Source organism: Tachypleus tridentatus, chromosome 11, assembly GCF_004210375.1.
Source record: "Tachypleus tridentatus isolate NWPU-2018 chromosome 11, ASM421037v1, whole genome shotgun sequence".
NCBI lineage: Eukaryota > Metazoa > Arthropoda > Merostomata > Xiphosura > Limulidae > Tachypleus > Tachypleus tridentatus.
Genome location: NC_134835.1, coordinates 51,556,494 through 51,580,353, shown reverse-complemented (window position 1 = coordinate 51,580,353; position 23,860 = coordinate 51,556,494). Strand labels below are relative to the sequence as shown.

Genomic DNA, 23,860 nt, shown 5'->3' with positions numbered 1-23,860 from the left:
CGTGATGACGAGAAACCCACTTGAAGTAAAATGTATCTCAAACAAAATTAACTAAATATAAAGTAACATTTTTATACCTATACTAATTGATAACGTGGCCTGGCATGGCCAAGCGCGTAAGGCGTGCGACTCGTAATTCGAGGGTTGCGGGTTCGCGCCCACGTCGCACCAAACATGCTCGCCATTTCAGCCGTGGGGGCGTTATAAAATTACGGTCAATCCAACTATTCGTTGGTAAAAGAGTAGCCTAAGAGTTGGCGGTGGGTGGTGATGAGTAGCTGCCTTCCCTCTAGTCTTACACTTCTAAATTAGGGACAGAGTAGCTTTGTGCGAAATTCCAAAACAAACAAAATATGACAACAAGATTAATACACACAATCTTCTTTTTTTTTTTTTACACAATTATATATTAATATACAAACAAGAAAATATATTCATGGTATTTGCCAACAAGATCGATACACACAATTTTCTTTTTTTTTAACACAAATATATTTTAAAACACGAACAAAAAATAATTCATTATGACGGTTATCATTAATAGTTATTACAAATGATGGTTTATATAATTTTTTTCAAAGCTACAGTCAATACTGATTCTTACATCTGGTCTAGAACTGAATATTTTATCGACGATCCAGGTCTAGAACAAGCAAATTAATTCTGAGTTGTATCACCACATTTCGCTTAAGCTAACGCTGTCTTTTCTTGAGTAGCCTCACACCCATACAAGGTGATTTTTTTCCGGCGAATATATTTAATGTCATCGTAGAAATAATAACATCCGAAGTAATTCACTGAAATTGAACAATCTGTAATGTTCGAAACCTTTAAACGCTCCTGGTCAAGTTCTATAGTTTTCCGATGAATATGCGTTAGTCACAATTATAGCTTCCGACGCTGTAGCTGTCCAATACTAATCCTCTTTTCACGGCTGGCCAAATTTTATACGAATCACGTGAGTTTGTAGAGATTGCAACTATGTTCTAGCGCTTTTTCCTGTTACAAGTATTGTTGATTCTTACTCTCAAAAATCCTCTACGAATTTCAAAAAGAGGCAAGACTTGCGCAAAACACTAGCAACAGTATATATGATATCCCACTAACTGATTCAAACGTTGTTATTAAAATAAATGTATAACAGTAAACCCGTTACAACACCTTCTTTAGAGAATTAAAAATCGGCTTTAGACAATTTTAACTAAGGTGCATACATACACATAAGGCTCAGCATGGCCAGGTGGTTAGTTTGTTTTGAATTTCGCGCAAAGCTACTCCAAGGCTATTTGAGCTAGCCGTCCCTAATCTAGCTGTGTAATTCTAGAGGGAAGACAGCTTGTCATCACCATCCACCAACAGCTTTTGAGCTACTCTTTTACCAACAAATAGTGGGATTGATCGTTACATTATAATGCTCCCACGGATTCATGGGCAACTTTCAATATTTCAAAATGATATGCTTTTGGAACAACGTTTTCTTAAACTACAGCCCAGTCCTCTGAAGGTGGTAAATTTAGTAGTCTCCATTTTCTCATGAATGCACTATTTTTCAAAATGTAACTTTCTCCAGTTCCTCTTTTTGGAGTGCATATTTAAATAGTGAAGATATCTGAAGATCCCTTTACTGCTCAACCATCAGTTTACTTCTAGCAAACAGAATTTCAAAAGGTGAGCCAGATCCTTCACGTTCATCATTCTTAATAACCAATGGATTGTCAGTAGAACAATTATTCGCAAGATCCCTGTCGGATCCAATAAATGTCTAAAACAAATCTTTTTGTCGTCTTCTGAACACGTGTCTATCATCTCGTTTGAGTTAATTCCTTATATTGAGCTCAAGTCACTATAATGACGGAAACACGTCTGGATTCTCCTCAACAATAACCAAATTCTTAGATGAAGCAGTATTCGGCTCTCTAACCATATTTGTTTCAGCAACAACCTTTTCCCCCAGCCAAATCGTTTCCCAACAATAATGATACAACCTTAACTGGCAGAGTAGGTCTTACTCCAACCACAGCTGGTCCCTAAACTAGGTTTTATGCTAAATGAATGTTATAAAGAGGAACCTTAACAAAGCGACCTTCAGTACCCTGAGAAATAACACTCATCAGTAGCAAAACTCGAACCTAAGGACAACATACCTTCTAACAACATTGACTGAGTCATTCCACTATCACGTAAAATACGTATGGGTATGGATTAGCAGTGATACTTGTAAAAGACACAAAACCAACAGATACAAAAGGTCTAAATTCCTCTCTAACTACATCAGCTCTTTTATCAGTGGCCAAATGAACAAACCTGGTTATCTGGTGAAACTATATTCATATATTGAAATGAACACAATGGGTGTTGCCTCCTTTTCTTTAAAAAAACTCCAGCAGTTGGACATAATATGACCAGGTTTTTTACGGAAATGGCAGACAGGACTTGATGATTTTGATTATTATCCCGACTGCCTGAGAATTTCGAAATAGAATATCTGGATTATTTAAAAGAATCTTCGATTTTAATAAATTGAACAGGTACAAGTTTTTGCTGCGCTGGTAGAAATTTCTTTTTATGAAAAATGGTTTCTTCTGTTAAAGTGTAATCACCAAAAAGAGAAGCTACTTTCTGTGGTGTTTCAACCTTCTTTTCACCCAAATAGGTTTTGATAACGTCATTTGTACAACTTTAAATTCTTCAGTTACACATAATTTTCTTGTCTTAATTTGTCGAAACTGTTGCCATCTAACATGCATTAAATTACACTATCGAGTAACATAAAGTGGTAACATAACATAATAACATAAAGAGGAGTAACATAACATAATAACATAAAGAGTAACATAAAGCTCTTTTAAGTGGGCAAATTCCATTCAAGTTTGATTATCTTGCTTGTGATAACCTCGAAACTTTTGATGATAAACCTCCAGTACTAACTCGTACACTTTGAGAATAGTTGCTTTAATCTTATCATAATTTATGTAATCTTCTAGAGAGAGAACACTGTAAGCTTCTTGTATTTTACTAGTCAAAACACTTTGTAATAATAATGGCCACTTTTCGGTGGGTCATTCTATAGATTGGTCAACTTTCTCAAAATGTTGAAAATACTTGTTGAAAAAGTGAACTTATCAACTTCACTTTTATTAAATAGTGATGCTTTAATATATCAATTGATTTCAAAGTTGTCATTTTGCCTTGATATATCAGAGTTAAGTCTAATTTCCATTTCTTTGAACCTAATTTCCTTCTCCGCTTCGATACGGGATTGTTCGGCCTCAAGACGTTTACTCTCTCTTTCAGCTTTCATGCGGATTTGTTCCTTCTCTTTCTTAGCTTCAATGTGGGCTCGTTCAATCTCCATTTATTTGAGTTTTATTTGGATTTCTAACTTATCTTTATCACTAAACTCTAACTGGCTAGTGGAGACACTAGAGTATTCTCCTAATGCTTCCTCAGACAACAAGTCATCATCGATTAGTAGTTAAACAATACGCTTTTTAGTTCATTTCTCTCAATGATTTGTAACCTCTCATTCTATGAGTTTGACAATTCTTTTGTTATATTTTTCTAGCTGTTAGAGGGAGAGTGATTCAAAACAACCTTGAAAATCAAAAATGATCAAATCTTGTTGGGAGTGATAAATATAAACTGAATTAAGAACTGATTTTTAATTAAAATCTTATTTTGTCTCTGATTCAGATCTCGGACACAAGCTACCAGTTTATTATGTTGCATATCATAATCTATCTTGGACGAGTCTCTCATTTATTATATTACGTGTATTACGTATTACTATTTCAAATAACCGGAAAGTTGAGTTTAGAAGTTTATTAAATGTTAATATGCATCAACTTTACGATAACTGCCAACAAAACTGAAACATACGATTTTTGTTTTTAACAAAAATACATTTTCATATACAAGCAAAAAACAGTACAATTTAAAATAACGGTTAACGATAATAACTATTACAAATGATGGTTTACATACATTTTATAGTTTTACAAATTGACAGACAATACTGATTCTTATATCTGGTCTAGAACTGAATATTTTATCGACGATCCAGGTCCACAACGTACAAATTAATTCTGAGTCGGTATTGTACAAGTTGTCTTTTTACCGACGAAGATACTTAATGTTCTCGTAGAAATAATAACATCCGTTGTTAATTAACTGAAGTTTGTAATGTTCGAATTGTAAAAACGTTCCTTGTCAAATATCTCTAGTTTTCCGATTAGCAAGTGCTTATCACAACTATAACTTCCGAGGTTTATAGTAAATTGACGGTGACAACCACAAAATATTCTGTTCTGTTTGTCGGTGCGTAGGTTTATATAACTTAAGGCTAGATTCTCGAATGTCCAACAATGTGCGAAGACACAGTAGCGTTTTCGAAAACCACAAATTGTTGATTCTTGATCTCGAGAATCATCTAGAAATTTAGAGACGAGATGGGACTTGCACATACATCAAACTGAAACAAGTGTAGGTACTACAATAAATGTATAACAGTTACACTGTTTACTGAAAGTATAAAATGAAATGTACAAATAACAAAACTGAAAACATTTGTTGATTGTTTAGGTTAGAGTTCTCCATTGATTAAAGATATTTTAATTGAAAAAAAATTGATGATATAATAGATAATAATTTAATTCAGAAATGATTTAAGTCGATATTTTTACTTTCATGATAAATTTTATCTACTTGGATACATGATCTCACACAACGGCTTCACTTTAGTTTTATTATATCAACACTTACTACACTTACAAGGCTACAAAGTGCACCCTTCTCTCTCCATCTCACAGTCCCCTTTCAACTCGTCACAAAAATCGTAATGGGCAGAGAGTAATCGAACTATTTAGACTTATATATAGGTTAAATGTAGTTTTACGTATAGAAAATCAATATTATTGTATCCTTCAATAGATACCTACAACGTTCTGCTATAAAAGCATTCATTATCTTGGACTTAGATTAAGTTGTTGTTGTATTTAATGTCGGTTATTTGTTTAGTTTTCAACACAATGTTGCGCCAGTCGTCATATGATCGCTCGCTTCTTTTTTGTTGTTGTCTGACCTAAGTATGATATTTTTGCCATTCATTCAACGGGTACCCACAGGTAGGTTTAGTTATATAAGAAAACAATGAGTCAACGATCACGGCAACAGAAAGGAAAATGGAATCCTCCTGCATAAGAGCTGAATGCTTGAATAAAGAGACTAAACCTTATCACTGTAATCTCGCTCATCAAGTTTGAGCAGTACTACGTTCAAGTAAACGTAACCGGTAACGACCACGTTTTGTATTCATAAAGTTCCCTGTTCTTCCAGCCATGTTCTTGAGAAAGATTGGATGGTTTGGTTCAGAAAGTATATTACAAGAGGCAGTGATTCAAGTGTCACGTGCTTCAGGGAACGTTAACAAACCTCGTTTAGGATGAAATTATGTGATGCCAAAGGTAAGACCGCCTTTTAATAAAGTTGGTGAAATATTTCACGATCATGAATATCTATATAAGAATCTACTTTTGAGATTATTTCTTCCAATTTAAATTCTAATTAAAGTTAGTAAAGTTCAGACATACCAAATAAAATCGAAAAATATATTTTGATACCCAGTTTTGTTCCACAAGCATTGAAAGAACACATTGTTGTATTAAATGGAGAACATGATATTAAATATAACACTTATGGTTATGTACGTAAAGAAAGTAGGTTATAAATCCAATTTCTCACCCATAGCTAACAAGAATTAAAAATTATTTACTTTTTTTAGGAAGACAGTAAATTAGCCTAGTAGTTTATTGCCGACAGAATATAATTATTTTTTATCAAAAATGATTTTCGACTAAAACGTGTAATTTAGTAATACCTTTTCTCAAGCATTTAGAGTTGGAAAAATATCAAAAATTTGTAAGAAACAATCTGAACATAATATCCGTTTGGTTTGGTTTTTCAATTTAGCGCAAAGCTACACGAAGGCTATCTGCGCTATCCGTCCCTAATTTAGAAGTGTACAACTAGAAGGAAGGCAGCTAACCGCCAACTCTTAGGATACTCTTTTACCAATGAGTAGTGTGATTGGCCGTAACATTATAACGTCCCCACGGCTGAAAGGGCGAGCATGTTTTGTGTGAGAGGATTCGGACCCTCGACCCTTAAATTACGAATTAAGCGCCCTAACCACTTGGTCATGCCAGACCGACCCATTTGGTATTGAGCCACTACGTAAATTTATATAAAAATAAACAAATATTTAATTTTTCATCAAGACGATCCATAAATACTCATATTTAGGTCTTTTAGAGCAGTAACTAAAATATGTAAACTGAATAATTACTTTATATAACTCTTATGTCATAATTTTATTTTACAAATGCGTATTTGCAGAATAATAAACCAGATTTGAGCCAGCTCATGAATTTATACAAAAGGTACTTGTTTACTCTGTATGATATGAGTAAAAACTTGATTTAGAGAAATTTCAGAAAGAGACATAACCAAATGAGTGGTGTGTTGAGCAGCGAATCGAAAAAATTCAATATTCCAGCTGTTATACGTCACTGAACACGTTTTGCAAATTGAGCTGTATCTTGAACTACGTTAATGATTCACAACAGGAATCGCGCACGAATCGCCTCAAAACTTTAATAGAACATTCTCGCAAAAACACCTTAAAAAGCAGACTTTTTCTTGAAATAACACTCAAACGTATTTTTTTTTTCAATAGCTTAGACCACCCAAACATCGATAATAAGTAAATAAATGATTTCACAATTGTTAGACAAACTCAAAATGTGCCCATTTGTTCATATTATTATTATTACGATTTCATAAGCTTATAGCAAAATCGTGGAGTATCTTGCACTCAAACCTGGACAGATATTTTATTTTTAACACTCAGAATGTCCATAGCCTATTTGAAAGTTGATTATTTTTCATTGAAAATTGATTACTTCATTATAAATACATGATAGCTGCGATATTGTTCTGAGCGGCTGCTTATGCACTCTACGCGTGTTAAACGCATGTTTACACGAAACCTGCACAAAGTCACCTGACTCAGTAAATAATTTCTTAAAAGCCCGAAGCTTTATTAAAAGCGATATTGTAGGCGCATTTTTTATTTGAAAGGGCTATTTTCTGCTGGTAAAATTTTGTAGCACTTGGGAGGATGTCATACTTTAGGCATATATTTGCCCATTGCTGTGCATTAAATATATATATAAGATAGCTAAAATTTGAGAATTTAAAATCTACAAACAGGAATCACAACAAGTAAGGAAAAAGGCTGGAGATCACTGCTTATAGTTTGCTCAAGCTACAAATCCCTATTATGATTCTACTATCACATTGTTGCAACTAATACCTCTTGTTGGGTAAGATCGCACAGGAACTTAGCAAAAAAAGCTAAGAGAATAGCTTCAAACTTAATCTGATCTCCTTAATTTTATCATGCTGCGAATTTTTTTAAGTTCTTCACTTACTATAAAAATTCTTGTGATTTTCAAGCATGCGCGTTTGTTGAAAACTACAATTCGTGTATTTTCTTGCACATCAATTGAAAAGTGCCGCATGAAAGGTTCCTTATTTTGCTGTTACATAACGTTATTTACGTTTGCTTTTTTACGCGGACTTCCTCAACCTGGGCAAAAGGTGTTATTTTCCTATTGCATATGCATAAAGTAAATGGAAAAGATCTATTTTTCTCTTCTAACTTTGTTTTTGTAACCTGGGAGCGTATGATGAAAATGTGATGGGAGACTCTATTTGGGGGCTGATACGTGAAAGTGATTTACATTACAGTCGTAAATCTCGAAAAAACTACTCACTTCTAAACATTTTTTTTTAACTTTAGTGTAAATACATGTAAATCTTGATTCATATGTTGCTTTATTCAGACCTTATGTAAATGACAATATGCAAATTTGCCCGTTTTTACAAAGAAAACAGGTTAATTTCTAAATTTCATTATCCAGGTCGCAAAAGCAAAGTTTGAAGGGAATAATGGTCATTTTCTGTACTTTTACAACATAAGCAGTTAAGAAATAACAAATACTATCCAAGAACAAAATTTGTGTTACATAGTTGGTGTTAAGGTATCGGTTGCAAATGTTGTTTATAATTGGCGACTTACGCTAAGTGTGTTGCCTTTGTCTATTTTGCATACATTATTTCTGTCACCTTACTCTAGCGTAACAAGATAAGCATGTCAGGGAACCTGTTTACATTGCATTAATCTGTGTTATATTATTTTATAAGAAACATTATTCCATTGTGATAAGATTGCTTTGCTGCTGCTCGTAATTTGTTACATTACATTCTAAAATGATGGAAGCCAGCTATTTCAGAACAACTTTACATTTTTTTATTGTAGTTACGAACCAGTACATGTTTTTTATGGAAGCCAGCTATTTGAGAACAACCTTACATTCTGTTTATTGTAGTCATAAACCAGTATGTGTTTTTATTCTTTGTTTTACACGTGTTATTTAGTTTGAATAAGTCCAGTGTGGTGGTTGGTTTGTTTAAAACTAAGCACAAAGCTATACAATGGGCTGTGTGTGTTCTGCCCACCACTTATATCGAAACCAGATTTTTTTGCTGTGTGAGTCCGTGGACATACGTTATGCCACTGGGGAACCCAGTGTAATGGTTAGGTGGAAAAAGCAAATGCAGCAGTAAACTGTTTGTTTTGGCATTTCGCACAAAGCTACTCGAGGGCTATCTGTACTAGCCGTCTCTAATTTAGGAGTGTAAGACTAGAGGGAAGGCAACTAGTCATCACCACCCACCGCCAACTCTTGGGCTATTCTTTTACCAACGAATAGTGGGATTGACCGTCACATTATAACGCCTCCACGGCTGGGAGGGCGAGCATGTTTGGCGCGACTCGGGCGCGAACCGCGACCCTCCGATTACGAGTCGCACGCCTTACGCGCTTGGCCATGCCAGGCCGCAGCAGTAAACTGATGAAAAACATTTAACGTTCAACTTTCTCCATAAACGAACATAGATCGAAAATACAATATAAAAAAAATAATATAGAGACTTTTTGTGCATAAAACTGAGACAGAAATCGATGATCACACAACGCGTACCTATTTGAATTATGGGTAAAATATCACATTTAAACAAAAAAGTGTATTTTTATATTCATATTATTTATATATATTTTGTATTATCTTTATATCATCTTTAATTCTAAATGAATATAATTAGGTTTGCGAGATTTTATGAAGACGTTATTATCCATTTTGTAAAAGATTTAAATCATGGAAACGGTCATGTGCGATTTCCAAATAACAAACAATTCTCCTGGGAAGTTTTGATTCTTTGTTTGTTTCGAAAATTTGCACAAAGCCATGCAAAACGTATCTGCGCTAACAAACCTTAATTTTGTTTTAAGAGGGAAAGCAGCTAGCCAACTCTACACACCGCTAACCTTTGGGCTATCTGATTGAATATCAAGTTTTGGACATCACTTTTAAAGCGTACTCTTGACCCCGAAGTGTTGCGCGCGCTGTTTTTGTGCGCCAAAAAGATATGAACAATGGATCTCAGATTCACAGCTCGCCACGCTAGTCAATGGGCCACGTCCAGCCTACTGGGAAAGAAAACATTTATCCTTACTGACTTCAATTAGTAATGTGAAACGTTGTGTTCGTAGTCCGTTATTTATTTTTGATATTATATATATACTAGATATACTTCCGCGGGATACTCGAAAATATTTGTTTCAGAAGTAATTACAACTAAAACTAAGAGTAACCAATATTTTTATTTCTTGCTTTTTTGTGTGTGTTATACTGTGTTGTAGCCCACATAATGCATAGTTCTTCTCGTGATTCATGGCATGCGCCACGACAGTTAAGCATCTCTTGTGTGACGTTACTTTAGTGTCCACTAACTGCCTTACAGATAGGGAAATAATGACCAAACAAATGTTTTTGTACCACACGTTTTATAGTATTTTATTTTAATATAAATACAAAGAGTGTTTCGTGATTAGAATGCATTTAAAAATAGTAAATTACAGTAGTATAATTTATAATAAAAGGTTGTTTAGTTCCTTGCCTTATAGCAAAGCTACACAATAGGAGATCTGCGCTATGCCCACTAATTGGAAGCAAAACCACAGGGTTTAGCGTTATAAGTCCGAAAAGTTGTCGTTGACACGATAGGTGACAAAAACCAAAAACAAAAATACAGCCTCAAAAAATAACCAATCACTTTATTTGGTAACTGGAGTTATTAAACTTTATTGGTAAAAATTCCCTAGCGCTGAATATTAATATGTTTCTTGCAAATGAATAAAAATGCAAGTTTCTCTCTCATTAAAGGAATTGGTAACCGCGTATATAATACTGGAACATAAATATTTTTATGTACCTTACAGTCGTACGTTAAATTTAATGAAAAAGTGAATGGATCTGTTATGTGTAAGGTCTGCCTTATCTGCGAATCTATTTTTTAAAAATCTTAACTTAAACTTATGGCCTCTATAACAAAATATTATGAGGTGCATTTTATACAATTAGCCAAGCCAATTCCAGACAACGCCCAAGTCGATAAACTTTCCAAAAGGAACCTTCTCTGGTGAAGGCAATTACTGTTAAAAGGCAATACAGTCTCGGGGTGTCTTTGAGCTAGAACCCTTGAATGCTTAATTGCTCATTGATTGGTCCTTAGCACCTATTTGCATGTCGTTGAGGGTAATCAAAGATAGATTTTATGAACGTAGAAGTTCATGAGAAGGCCTTTAATTTTAAACATGATGGCGGCAATAACTAGAAGGAGGATTACACCAAGTTGTGAAACGAGTTAAGAACCTACGTTTGGCAGTTCCTACAGTTATAAAAATTAAGATAATTTCTAAAAGCTTTTGCCCGCTTTTTAAACTTTTAATAGATGTTTTAACTGCGGGTTTCTAAAGAACGGAAGATTGTGACTGTTTTGATAAACATACGTGCGATGCGAAACATTTCAGTTTTCAAGAAGTTCATTATTAACAGAATTGTAACAAATTGATTCGTTTATAAAACACAGACATGGCTATAAATATTCAGATGGAATACAAAGAGCATATGCTCAGAAATAATACATCCCACGAGTCTCTAGCGCCATGTTAAGTTGGAGTTACAAAAAATCAAAGCTAATAGACGGAGCAATATTAATAACTTTAAAATTTAAAGCCACTGAACAGCGAGTGGAACAAACACACACAACAATCTCGGAAACATTCTTCTAAGTTAGTTTTCTCATATGTAATAAAAATTATTAGACACATTTGTTTGTTTTGAATTTCGCGTAAAGCTACATGAGGGCTATCTGCGCTAGCCGTCCCTAATTTAGCAGTGTAAGACTAGAGGGAAGACAGCTAGGAAGCACCACCACTGCTAACTCTTGGGCTACTCTTCAACCAACGAATGGTAGGATTGACTGAAACATTATAATGTCCCTACAGCTGAAAGGGCGAGCATGTTTGATGTGACGGGGATTCGAACCTGCGACCCTCGGATTACGAGTCGAGTGCCTTAACCACTATTAGACACAATTAAAGAATTTCTATGATATATTATGTGTTATTATTAAAATGTTTCGTATCATTTTTTTCTTAGTGCCAAACTATACGATGGTTATCTGCACCTTCTTTCTCACTAGAATCGAGTGACTGATTTTCCATTGTTGTTGTAGGCTTACCATTTACCCACCTAAAAGGTGGTAGTAAAAGATTATAAGCCAAAATCTCGGATCTGAATATTTGTCTTGCCTTGGAATCAGTTTTTTTTTTAGGATTTCTAGGGCAATGTATTTTAACGTTAGATAATATTTCATAAAGCTTTCTGCCTCTTGTGCTCTCGATCTTTGAAACTTATTAAACATGACATCTACATTTCAGGTATTTCTAAGTTCGTGATGATGAGAAACTCACTTGAAGTAAAAATGTATTTCTGTGTTGTTTTTTCAAGAAATCAGTTCCCCCGACAAGTCAGCGTCAGGTTTATGGACTTATAATGCTACAGTTTAGGGTTCTATCCCTTTAAGTGGATATAGCCTATCGGGTAGTTTTCGTTAACAACGTAAAAAAGAACAGGAATAGAAAACACCAAAACGTGTAATAGTTTTTCATTAACTTGAAAAACGTACTGAAATAAGTTCATTTTCTTATGTGCTGTTTAATAGAATATGAAATTTACTTGGTGCTGTGTATCTGGTTTATCTGAATAATAAGTAAACAAATAATTATTTTTTTGGTGCAACCTTTATGAAAAAACAATGTCTTTTACGACACTTGTTTAAACTGGTAATTTTTTTTGCATACCTGGCTAATAATAAAATATTACAGTTATTATACTCTAACTAATATTTAATATCACTCTGTTGTGAAAACACGTACAGTTTTATTAGGGTCATTATAAATATATACATGTAAAGCGTTTCTAAGTTCATCTATTAAAATTACTTGAAAATTTACTTTCAACTATGAGACCACCTCTGAATTACCAACTGATATGTAAAAAAAGCAAAAATAGAGTTAGAATTTCGATTTTTTACTTCGTAAAATGGCTATTGTGACATAATATTTATTTATTGATACCCATGATTTATACCAGTACTTTTTACAAATCAAACTTTCGTATATTTTGTGTTACAATAGTGGCATTAACTTTACACCTGTGATAGCAGTTGCTTAGGTGTATGTATACAGCTTAATCGTAATAAATAGACGATCTATTTCAGAAACAATGTCATATTACAAAATAAATGTATATAAAACAAAATATCCATTTGCAATTAATGGATCTGTAGTCGAAGCTGTGGTAACAATTTCAACTGACATCTTGTTAAAGGCCGGTAAAACAACGAACACATAAGATAAATGTGATTACCAAAATCCAGTTTAGAAGCTTTCTTGTGAAACCGATAGGAAAAATATAGTATCGCTTGTTTTTACAAGAGGGTAGATAATATTACACATTTGTAGTCATTTCAAGAGTTTATATTAAACAGTTTTGACTGTGATAAGTTATAATTATCAGGCTTGTTCTATATAACTTCCCTATAATCAAGATTACATTTTTTACATTTTTTTGGAATTAAGGACAAAGCTACACAATGAGCTATCTGTGCTCTGTCCACTACGGGTATCTAAATTCGGTTACTAGCAGTGTAAGTCCGCCTACATACCTCTGTACCACTGGGGGGTCTCAAGATTACCACTAATTGAGAGACCTTTACTAGACGTCGGTTATATAAACCTTTATAATAGTTGGACAAAATTAATGCTTTATAATTTATTAACATACAGCTGTTGAGTAAATTTGTTTTGAAACATTTACTTTATATAATTTTTTTATCCAATTTTAATATTCATAAATTAAATTGAATTTGGATGAGATGTTATATGCAGTAAATTGTTGTTTTTTTAATGATTAATTTGCTCTTCTCTTTCAAGGTTTATATAAATTTCTATAAGTGTTAATTTCCAAACTGGAAAGTAACATGTCAAAATTAGAAATGTAATGGTTAAATTATATTTCTAGCTCGTTCAATCCTTTTTGACTTTTGTGTTTGTGTTTTAAATATATGACAGAAAAATAATACTTCAGTGCAATTGGAAATATTGAAGTAAATACTAAACCGCACATGATTCTTAAGTTAATCATGAAAGTTAAACTACTAGTAATGAACCTTTTGCAAGCGTAAACACTATCGTATTTCAATGCTTCTCTACTGGAGAAGTTCATCTTTATACGAAATGAAACTTATCTTGCTCAAGGCGCCTTGATTACAGCCCTCTGGCGCCACTTCTTTCAGTTACAATTGTAGGACTTATAGAATAAAGAATGTATTGACCAAGCAAGAAAGAGCTGCTGTGAAATTAGTTGTTAATAAACTAATTAAAAGAAAAAAACTTACTTAGTTACTTAACAATCTCATAAATTGATTTCAGAAAGAACTACAATTCTATTGAATTTCTGTTGAAAATTAGTCGTGTTTTTTGTTTTTCTTGGTTAAATAATGTCTCTCTGTTAAACTGAACGTACTTAAATAATAGTAATGTGAATGTTTATATTTTCGTACAGTTTCATACAATACGTCAGTATGTCTCTTTTTCTTCCTCTTCTGCTTCCGATGAAAAATGATCTTTCGTAATGACGTACTGTAAATATTGTAATTAGTATTTTATGCACAAAGAAAGGCACTTTTTTTTTCCAAAATTTTTCTGGTATGACTTTATTTCAAACGTTTCATTGTATCCTTTTTCATCAGTAAAAAAAAAAAAAGTGATATAACAAGGTATGATTTATAATGCTGCTCCTAGTTTCTGTGATTTCATGATTAATTATTTATAAAAAGCAAACTTGATTACCATTGGAAGTATAAATGTACTTCTCTATACAAATCAATAACTCTATATTTCATTCATGTGATACAACATTAATTTGATGTATGACCAAAAATCACGTTAACTGATGAAACAGAGCTTTCTAATCTTTATAAGTAAAAAACGAAAGAAAAGTACATCTAATTAGCTGTACTGATGGCCAAGTTGATAATGGGTTTCGCTTATACCTTATTACTCAGATTATACCTTATTACTCAGATTAAATGTTCTTATTATTATCAACTAGCCTGCCTTTTTTATGTAAAAACACAACAAGTTCATAAAAAAATTCTTAAATACTTGTAATATGTCAGCCATTGTTTGTTTGTTTTTTGACATAAAAGAAACAAATGCAAAATTCTAATTGCATCCGAATTTATTTATCAATTGAATAAGTTCATAATACATTCTTAAATACTAGTAATATGTCATTTATTTTTTACAATAAAGAAATACAAGATAAACATCAGTGACATCTTAATTTTTACTTGTCCTTGAGTAAGATAAATCAAACATTCTATCAACTGAAATAACGATATCTATTGATCAGTAATTCTATTTTAAAATTAACTTAGATTGAGATAGAGCAAGGAAACAACGATAGAAACAGGATATCTAAGCTGGTTTAATTAATTATCATTAAACTGCTCACATCTACATTTGTTTAACAGAAAATGACTTATTGAAATTCCAGGTATATACATACAAGATTTCTGTTTCGAATGGATATTCACGAAAAGATACACAGACTCATAGGCTGTAACCATCGGGCCATGCCTCTGCCCGCACAAGCGATAGAAAGCAATGATATATAATAGCTTCAAATACAGTTTTAGGAATTTATATATTTCACTTTTCACACACTTATTATGGCTTATATCTTCAAATAAATATTGTCATAAAACGAAAAGTATAAAAATGGTATATGTGAATACAAATGGGGCAGTTAAGAAACATTAAAGAAGTTAATATTTTTCGTTCTGGTACTGTCTGTATCTCTAAGATATCTGGTAAAAATTTATTGAAAATGTCTACTGAAGTTTTGTTTCTTGAAATTATAAAAATAAAAATCATTTCTGAGAATGAAGTCGCTCAAATAAATTTATGTGATTTCTCTTGTCAAATATCACCAGACTGTTCTACAAAACTGGTCTTACATTATAAGGATTTTATTATTTTATTGGAAAAGATTAAAATAGGTGAACCACCTAATATGTAAAAATAATAATAATTACTATGCAAACTGATCCTCTATAAACCAACGTACATAAATAATCATTTTTTAAAATATTGGTCTGTAATATTATAGTCTCGATTTTATGTCGCTTTGTTGTTATTCTTCACTTAGTTAGTCTGCCGAGCTGTATATCCGAAAATCTATGGTTCGCATCCCATTATCAAAAAATGAAAAAGAAACCATCCTCTGCATTTTCGGACCGTGAGTGCCTTTTAAAAAAAACAGTCAAATTCCACTGTTCGTTTAGAACAGCGTAAGAGTCGTTAGTGTCTGTGTGTGTGTGTGTTTTTTGCTGACTAGCTGCCTTCCTTTAGAGTCTATTACTTCAAGACTGTGGACAACTAGCGCAGAAAGTTCTTCTATAACTTAGCTTGAATATCCAAAATAAGCAATTATACTTATAATCTCCATAGAAAAATATAAGTTGGCGATCGTGTGAAAGTAGCCACAAATAAACTATCTTATGTAAACAACAACCATTACATGAACTTTGCTTTAACTACCAGACTTTTCTAAGATAAAAATATATACGTAAGTATAACGATTTTAACATCGAAGAAATTATGGTATTTCAAATAATGCTAAATATATAATATGTTACTATCATAACTGCTACAAACCTATACAGATAAACATACGTAATTGTTCGTGAAATCTGATTATATTATCAAGTTGATATAAGAAGTTCCGTAAAATTTGAAATACACCCAGTTAATGTTATCAGAAACAAATGAACAACCACAGATTTTGATTTTAATGCTATCTTAATGTTTTGCATGTATAACTACGTATATCAGTTTACTGTCGAATTAAAAGTAGCTAAACTAGGATAGAGTAACTTGTTGAAGACCGACCGTAGTCTAAAACAGCTGACCTCAGATCCTAATGCTATGTCCTTGTACAGTGGGACCACACTTTAAATAGGACTTCCATTTTTTAGTTCTGTAATCTCATGGCGAAAACTTTGGCACTAGTTACTGAATACTGACAGCTCGTGGATTAGACCTTTGCTAACCAATGGAAACACTCTACAAGCATGTTTAATCGACACGTCCCAAAGATCAGGGACGAAAGTTGGTATGTTCATTTCAATAATGTTGTAATCTAAGGAGTTATATATGTTATTTATAATAGAAATTATATTTTGACACTTAGTTAAAACTAAGTTATAGATAAATATATTATATTTATAATATTTAATATTCTTTCGAATTTAGTTGGATGTATACTTTGACAAAGTGTCAATGTGCGCGCCCTCCATATGACTATTTAGACTACACTGAGCTTTCAAAAATGTTTATACCAAACAGTATTCTGTTGGTTTCTTTTTCTATTTTGAAATCTGAGACCTCTATTGACGTTCTTTTTTGTTTGCTTAACATTAGATTATAATATAGAATATATATATGTACATCTTTCATTTTACAGCCAAAGGTATGTACAATCGCTTTCTAGGATATAAAGAAAAACATAACATCATTTCTGGACGTAAAGATAATTTGAATTAAAAAACGATGAAACTTAGATGGCATAAATTACTTTAAATTTTCAATCAGAGACTCAAATTTCTTCATCTGTTAGAATGTCACGGTGTTATCGAAAATTAAAATTCAACTTTGAACTCGTTGACCTTCTTTGGTGTACCAGTCAGATGTGAGAATTGAAATAATCACTAATCTCTTTTCTTATTTTTGTTGCTCTACATAAAGTATATTGTGTGTAACTGATGAGCTTATAAGGAATTTTAATGCTTTAAAAATAATAGAAAGTGAATCTAAGAAACCCCAGTTCCTATGAAAAGCAAATTATTCAGACAACATAATATGATGTAAAATTAATCCAAAATAGTTACGCTAAAATCAGTTACAAAATGTTTCTTTATTTTTTCCAAATTATTATACGTTTTGCTGACGTCAGATAACGTCAAAGCATAAAACTCGCAAACAGGAATCTCCCAGTGACACAACAAGATGTCCACGAACATAAAACAATAGAAAATTGGTTTAGATATCCATGGTGGGCAAAGCACAGATAGCCCTTTGTATAGATTTGTGTTTAACTACAAAAATTATAACAAACATAAATATGGTTATGTAGTTATAAAAATGTAGAGAAAATACGAAATCTGTTCTAGGTATGTTCAAGGAAAAAACACCAAACATAACGGTTTATTAACTACTTCACAGTAAACGAATAGCAGAAGTTGGTCAAATTTTCTTGACAAATAAATTATTGTTAACTTAGTTAGTATATAATTTATCGGTAAAAAATTGAAATAATATACTACTGACGTCATGATAAGAAACATAAATAGGTGTGTTTTTTTTTTTTTGGAATTTCATAAAATGCTGTTATTAAAAATACTACTTTCCAGAGGGCTATCTGTGTTAGCCGTCCCTAATTTAGCAGTGTAAGACAGCTAGGTAAGGCAGCTAGTCATCACCACCCACCGCCAACTCTTGGGCTACTCTTTTACCAACGAAAAGTGGGATTGACCGTAACATTATAACGCTCCTACGGCTGGGAGGGCGAGCATGTTTGGCGCGACTCGGGCGCGAACCCGCGACCCTCGGATTACGAGTCGCACGCCTTACGCGCTTGGCCATGCCAGGCCCAGGTGTGTTTAAAAAGAAACTAAAACATTTTTGTCTGCGTAAAAATTGGTCTTTTAACTGTTGTGCATAAAATAATGTTATAAAATTTAGGTCAGGTGTCAATCTCAAATGCTTAACGTTTACTAAGATGCTTGGATGGGCTTACAAATAGAAAACAAGAGTAAAACAATATCCGCTCAAGATAGTTTTACCGGTTCTTAAGTTGCTTTTAGAACAAGTGAAAGATACTGTCTGTGAACTTCTAACGATGAACAAAGAACACAGAAAGAGCAATTTTTCGTTTGACTGTAAAACCAGAAGAGTTTTTACTGGATAGACTGTTATGTTAACCCACAATAACGTTATTAACCCACGTAGGATGACGTCTTTGTTCGCTTACATTATTCCACGATAAAAACACTCTTTGTTAGTGTACAATTTTAACGATAGACTAGCAAGGCTTATATTTATATATATAGATAAACCCACGTTGTTTTACAGCCAGGTTTTGGCTCGAATTTAAAACTAGTATAAGAGGCGAAGTATAGTAACTTGGCCTGTGGCCCATGTTTCTTTATATTTTCAAATCACCATAGGTGTTGATGACGTCAGGTACTGTTGGAGCATAAAAACTCACAAAGAAGGCTAGAGTTACTGCAAACTTAGTTGTCTTTGTTAAGATTCCTTTTATAGAATTAAAAAAAGGGAATAAAAGGACTATTTGGCTTCATGAAATAAGATAAAAATTGCGCGGTAAACAGTAAAATAGCTGACAAATATAATGTGATATTCACATTTATTCGTTCACGAAACCTTTAATAGGTCTTATTTAAGTATAGAAAAAAATTTCTAACTCTATGTGTTCTTTGAGATAATGTGTTATTTAATGCTACATAAAATCAATTATCTCGTCTTTGTCACTAGATCTATAATTAGACAAATACATCTAGTAGAAATGGGGGGCGTAATACTTACTTTCACTTCTATTAAAACGAACGAAATTTTTTTGCATATGAATCTCGATATTTGAAAACCTATTTATGGATTATTTTCTTTTCATTTTTATTTCAGATGCAGTACAACTAGGTTCAAACTGTAAATACTATCCTTTCGAGCAATTGCATTAGTCAAGTTGTATTAATTCGACCGATCTTAAAATAAACATATATAAATAGAAAATGAAAGTTATACTTCGCTTTAAATTACAAAAAAAATCATGTGAAATTGGCTATTTGGTCTAATTTACTGAACTATCAGTGTTTTCAAACGTTGATCAGCGTAATTGATAACTAGAACCACTTGTTTATTACAGTATTCGTTTCTTGTGTGTGTGTTTTCTTATAGCAAAGCCACATCGGGCTGTCTGCTGAGTCCACCGAGGGAAATCTAACCCCTGATTTTAGCGTTGTAAATTCATAGACTTGCTGTTGTACAAGCAAGAGACTCGTTTCTTATGAAGGAAGGGTAAATAATGCATTATGTCTCATTTATAGTGAATTTAATGTAAGGAGACGTTATATACGCATAGGTTTTGAGGAAAAAGAATGCTATAATGAATATAAATTACAATGAAGGATGTAGAAATACCTACAGAATAATGTAGGAAATATGAAGTAATATGACTTGCCTCATAAGAATAAATAGTACAGTATTGAATTAGAAAGTGCAAAGTGAAAATGTTCATATTTATGTTGGTTGAACAGCCAAAACTTACTTCTTTTTTCATAAGCCTTATGTAAATGTAAATTTGTATCTGCATCAAATCACACTGCTTTATTTACATGATCTTTAACCCTAGCGGTTCAAACAACACCGGCGCTTTTTTAATGCGGAAGTTACTTTAAATCCACATATGTTTAAATATGTGATCTTGATGACATTTGCGAGTGGCCTTGAAAGCATGTGATCTATCTTGTGATCGCGTGACAAATTAAAATCTTGCAGGTTAACAGAGTGTTACTAGTGCTTGCAGGGACCTCTTGACCTCTTCTACGTTCTTCGCTGTAATCCTTCATTTTCAAAATTCCCAGTACATATCGTGTCCAGATGAGACAAAATTCTGAAAGTAGTCTTCCGTGGTACAGCCGATTTATTTACTCTTAAGTGCCGATGTTACCTGATCCGAGCCTGGTGAGCCGTTTAAAAACAAGAGTTTCTCAACTGTAACACAGAGTGAAAGCAAGAACAATAAACAGAGGAAATGTTGGTCGTCAAAGCTTAGTCTTATTCATTCATACTATGCAGTGTAAATAAACTAATATAATCTATTCATGTCCCACGTTTACCGTACTAATATATCTCTGTCATCCACAACATTGCAATATAACGAAGTTTATGGTGGACTGAAAACATAATATGGTCCCAAACGAGTCAAGAATTGATATTTAAAAAACAAAATAAACTAATGCTTTGTAGCATAGATTAATGGTACTGGAGTATCTTTCATTAAAATTACAGAAAAACTTAAAATATCAAAGATATAAGGCTTAATATCCTAAATAAATATATACTTGTGTGTGTATGTGGTGGCAGGCTTATTGTATTTAAATTTATCTGCATTGTGTTAATGCTTTTGTTAAACAAAATATTTCCAAGAGATTAACAACTTTTGTATCATATACAAGGGGGGGCCTGGCATGGCTTAACGCCTAAGGCGTGCGCTTCGTAATCTGAGGGTCGCGGGTTCGCGCCCGAGCTCGCGCCAAACATGCTCGCCCTCCCAGCCGTGGGGGCGTTATAATGTGACGGTCAATCCCACTATTCATTGGTAAAAGAGTAGCCCAAGAGTTGGCGGTGGGTGGTGATGACTAGTTGCCTTCCCTCTAGTCTTACACTCCTAAATTAGGGGCGGCTAGCACAGATAACCCTTGAGTAGCTTTGTGCGAAATTCCAAAACAAAGAAAAAAACAATACAAGAGGGTGATAAGAATGGTTTAATTCACTTTTACAAGCACTGTGAACTGTAGTAATGCAATGTTCAGAACTTGTAATTAGCGTAAGATGAACCTGGGTCCCTCTAAAGAACTATTAAATTGAGTAAAACCCCCTGTAATTTGAAATATGATTTTCTAACAATAAAACCTTGAATGTAGATTAGCCGCGACACGTAGGAAAATATATTAACATTTCAAGAACACTGGATAGCTATTTTATGAAATATAACTTTGTTGAAGTAGTAAAGTAAAACCTAAACAACGCTTTGTACTCTCATATAATAAATCATAAAGTAATTTAAATTTGGGAGAAACTATTTCACGTTCTATCTCAAAATGCTTCAACAACATAATTGAAAAAAACAAGCAAACATCCAATTTATCTAGATGTGGTATTCAGAGTTTAAGCGCTAATTTCTGTAATTATCCTAAATTTAATCTAGAAACATAGGTCTTCACCTCCGCAAACTTAAAACCCAGCTACGTGTAATAACATCTTAACTCAGAGAACTCGAACACCCAACTTCCTGAACAAAACTAGCAAATCACTTTAATTTTTCGGCATCCTTGTTGTAAAGACGATAATCTTTTTACTAAAGAAACCCAATTCATAAAAAAAATAGGTTATTTCAAGTCCAGTCTTGTTTGTTTTGAATTTCGCACAAAGCTACTCGAGTGTAAAACTAGATGGAAAGCAGCTAGTCATCACCACCCACCTCCAACTCTTGGGCTACTCTTTTACCAACGAATAATGGGATTGACCGTAACATTATAACGCCCCGACGGCTGAAAGGGCGAGCATTTTTGGCGCGAAGGGGATGCGAACTCGCGACCCTCAGATTACGCAAGTTCAGTCTCACGCATGAGATGTATGGTAAAAATGAGTAGAAAACCAGGAAGAAATGTCTAATACAGAGTAGAGAAAATTTGCAGTCGTTCCCATATAAAGAAAGAGATAAAACCCTACTATTAAGTCCTTAAGAACAATTGTTATCCCATAATGTCATGAAGTAATCTATGAAATGATTAAAGGTTTGTTTGTTTTGAATTTCGCGCAAGGCTACACAAGCGCTATATGCGTCTAGCCGTCCTTAATTTTGCCGTGTAAGACTAGAGGGAAGGCAGCTAGTCATCACCACCACTGCCAACTCTTGGGCTTCTCTTTTAACAACAAATAGAAAAATTGACAGTAATATTATAACAACCCCACGGCTAAAAGGGCGAGCATGTTTGATGTGACGGGGATTGGAACCCGCGACCCTCAGATTACAAGTCGAGTGCCTTAACCACCTGGCCACGTCTGGCCCGATTAAAGGTCCAACAGGAACCTAGAACAACCATGATTAGTAAACCACACATTTTACAGCTAGTTACAATTACAAGAAATTTTGCCGGTAATTCAAAACCGGCGCCATCTTTGAAAATGAACCTACGTTTAAGAATATATTAATGAAGGTCAAGTAACCACTGACCACACTGCAGACTTTTTTACCTACGTGTTTTAGAACAAAGTAAAAAGTCTTAGAATAAAATTATTTATTCAGTTTATGTCATTTCTACATATTTTCGTGGATGGATTTCTAAAGCACAGTTAAAGCTAACTTAGAAGCTACAGAATCTTGAAACACCAGGATGGCAATGTAAAAGGAAGGAACATGTTTAAAATCACTATTGAATAAAAACATTTTATTGAAAGGAATAGTAAAAATTCATGTGAATTTATCGTAGGTTTAAAATAGTTGAGATGAGTATTCAATTTCTATTTCTAAGGTATTTGTATTGAGGCCTGGCATGGCCAGATGGTTAAGGTACTCGACTCGTAATCCGAGGGTTACGGGGTCAAATCCCCCTCGCACCAAACATGCTCTTCATTTCAACTGTGGGGACGTTACAATGTGATGGTCAATACTACCATATGTGGCTAAAAGAATAGTCCAAGAGTATGTCGGTAGTGACTAGCTGCCTTCCCTCTAGTCTTACACCGCTAAATTAGGGACGACTAGTGCAGATAACCCTCGTGTAGTTTTGCGTGAAATTCAAAACAAACCAAACCAATTGTAATTTAGATTTCGAAGTTAAATAACTGTCGATGTGTTTCCAGTTTATGATACTTGCCAACAAGATTGATATACAAAATTTCTTTGTTAATAATACAAATATATTTTAATATACAAACAATAATACAAATTACAAATAATGATTCATATACAAAAGTTTTACAAACTTACAAACTGTATCCGATTCTCAACTTGATATCTTTACCAGGGTTTACAATTAGGGAATTAATTTCAAGTTGATGTAGATACAATTTCCCTAATCGGGGGCTACCTAGCTCTTTCTTTCTTCATCAGTCACACGTCGAGGTTTTCCAGCGATGTAGGTACGTAATGTTTTCGTAAAAATAATAATATCCGGTGTGAATCCGCTACATTTAAATGGTTTGAAATGTTCAAAATTCGCAAACTTTCCCAGTCAAATATCTGAAGTTCCCAATTAATAAGCGTTATTCATAGTTATAGCTCTCGAGGTTTATAGTATACCAATTATAGAAAACCAATAATATATACTGTCTTTCGATTCGTCACGTTGGTTACATTTATAGGCATTAGGAAAGTTTCTAGAAATTTCATTCTATGCAGCAATATTGACAATACAGTAGTTTTTGTTACGCACACACATATTTTGTTCATTCTTACGGTCG

The 23,860-nt window shown here is 33.4% G+C and overlaps 2 long non-coding RNA genes across 2 annotated transcripts in view; both read left to right on the top strand.

Annotated features, from left to right (window-relative positions):
- Positions 1–23,860, top strand: part of LOC143232147 (uncharacterized) — an 86,624-nt gene that overhangs the window by 33,913 nt on the left and 28,851 nt on the right. The window lies entirely within an intron of this gene.
- LOC143232148 (uncharacterized) lies at positions 16,562–20,427 on the top strand. The gene is made up of 3 exons (XR_013017398.1): positions 16,562–16,709; positions 19,571–19,690; positions 20,171–20,427. It is a non-coding gene; the product is annotated as an uncharacterized LOC143232148 (long non-coding RNA).